We start from the raw sequence: 2,775 nt of genomic DNA, 5'->3' as shown, positions 1-2,775 counted from the left end.
CACACACACAAACACACTCAAAGACTGGAAACTAGGCTGGGACGTCCTGTTCATTTCTGCCCTTTCAGCCAATCACAGCTCAGTTCTGCTGCACAACTCTCCAGGCTGTCGCCCCGAGTAACCTGCACCGACTAAGCTGCTGACTCTGTGTGTCTATGTGTGTGAGTATACTTCACCCACTTCAGATGTGGGAATACACAGTAGGATGTAATATTTATCACAACAGTCGACACTGAGCATCAGTCTGCTTTGGAGTCAGTATATGTTACTATAGCCGCTTTTCTACCGCATGCTACAGCTCGACCCTACTCGCTCTTTTTGCTTTTCCATTATGGATAATACCTGCTGCCTGGTACTTTTTTTTTGTACCACCTCAGTCAAGGTTGTGAGCTGATTTAATGGTTGTTAAGACCAAACATCACAATAGGAAATAAATGAGATCCAAGTGTGACTGAGTATCTATTATATGTTCATGCATGAGAGTTTCTACAGTCTCATTCATCCAACAGCCCAACATTATATGAGCATCAGTTCTCTGAGAAAAAATGTGATAATGAAGATGATAAAGTAAGAATGCTAACACAATGAATGGTACTCAGTAGAAGAGAGATGTGCCTACGACAGTGTCCACTGAGTGTATAATTTGACACACTGCATATTTAAAAGCTATGCTGTCCAGCTGCAAACTGACATATTTACTGGAGTAAACTTCGAGCCCAAATTACTTTGAAAATCTATAAAAAAGAAAAAAAATCTATACACGATTTTTTACTTATAAATCAGACTACATGATAACAACCCCAAAACATTTTGATTTCTTTCCCTTGTCTTGCCGCATCATCTGTGATGCCAGAGCTCTTAACATTTCTCACCTGCGAAGAACTCTGGAATTCCTTTACAAGCAGGTTGTGAAAAAAGCTATTATTGATCAGAGTTAAAGGAAATGTGATATATATCAGCTGACAATGTATACACCGATACCACTACATCTGACATGTATGTACAGTTTAAACAGTATTTTCTTACCCCGGGTTGAATAGTTTTACTGAAGTCCAGTTTTAGAGGCTTTTTCTCTCCGACTGGCAAAAAATTGCATAAGAACCACAGAACTCTTTGGGGAATCAACAGAATTCAAGAGCTATTCAATTTTGGTGCAACGTATCAGCTTCTAACCATATATATCAAGTGTCCAGTGGTCAGACTTTTAGCTTAGAACAGAAACACATTACAGCCTCACATCTGCAGGGAAACAATCTGTTCCAGAGTGTTTATTCAAGAAAACGTGAAATTAGGAGGTAGATTTGACAGAAAACACCTCAAGAAAGTGTCATTGGTAAACAAGGTGAAATATTGTACTTTATGATACAGTTATGATGAAACACTCCAACATTTATTTTATACCCCTAAAGTGGCTTGAAAAGTACATTACGGTTCCATCTTTTCTCAAATAGAAAAGTATAATCTACATATCTTTTTGTATTTAGTGCACACTTTTAAGCACACTTCCCCTGATTCTGCCTGTCATACATAGTGATCTTGACTACAATTAAAAGAATATTCTGTAGGTTTGAATATAGCTTGCTGTTTCAACACAAGTTTGAAATTATGGAGCTGCTGGAGTAAAGCAGATTATTCTCATTATTGAGTAATCTGCAGATTATTTCACTAATTAATAATTTAGGGTTTGGTCTACGAAAGGTCAGAAAAGATAAATATGGGTATAAAATGTCAGAAATGTCTTGTTTTGTCCAACCAACAGACTGTATACTGAGACAAATTTAACCATATAGTGTGTTTGCACTGTAGAAAAAGCTTAAATGCTCTGTGGAGTCGAAGAAGTTAGAAATTATACAATGACCTCTCTGACACATCCTGTAGCTAAAAAAACTTGCATCTTGATTGGTTCCGAACCAAGGCTTTTAATATGAACTGAACTGGATACACACACACACACAGCTGACAGCTGATCAGTCAGCTATGGATAAAGTGTAGTTTTACCAAAAGATCATTATGATAACAATGACCTGTGACCTGTGACCTTTGACCCTTGAACTCGGGTTAACAGGGGGAAGCTGGGCGGATGTGTCTGCGTTCCTGTATGTTCCTTTGAGAAACAATGCAACAACTGATCTTACAGCTGTTTCTGAGACGCTCAATCAATGAGCCACCACACTGACCGAGGGTAACCTTTGACCTCACATTAAGGCCATATGTGCCTGCATATACACACACCTGGACACCCAGATTCCCACTGTAAGCAGTGACACGCAGGGTGGGTACTGATACCCCTGTCAGGAGAGAGAGTGTGTGTTGAGTCAGTGTAAGTGGATCCTTCCTGTTCCTACCTGAGACCGAAATCTGCTGACAACGCAGAAAGAGAGAGGCAGAAAGAGAGAGTAAGAGAGAAAAGCTGAAAAACAGAGAGAGGAGGAATGAGAGGAAGAGTTGGGCAGAGAGAAAAAAGGATGAAGTGATGAAGATGTTCTTACCTTCGACTCAGATCCGCCACATGTTCTTGAAGCCAACTGCTGCTGGCCGCTGGGGAGAAAGAGAGAAAGAGAGAGAGGCCTTCAATGACCAAGAAAAAAACTATTTCAAATAACAACAAATAAACAGAGCTTCTACAATCTATCAGGGTGTTTATGAAGGTTGCTGTCTTTTCTAAATGCTTTGTAAATTGCGAGATTAGTGAGACCCCATTTCCTCAGGTGTTTCGAGTTTCTCTTGGTGCAAGGAACTAGTCTTTCCAAGTCCATCCAAATGCAATACATTTCT

This window comes from Morone saxatilis, unplaced genomic scaffold (assembly GCF_004916995.1).
Source record: "Morone saxatilis isolate NCDOM2014 unplaced genomic scaffold, NCSU_SB_2.0 Contig7, whole genome shotgun sequence".
Lineage (NCBI taxonomy): Eukaryota > Metazoa > Chordata > Actinopteri > Moronidae > Morone > Morone saxatilis.
Note: the sequence above shows the minus strand (reverse complement) of the source record.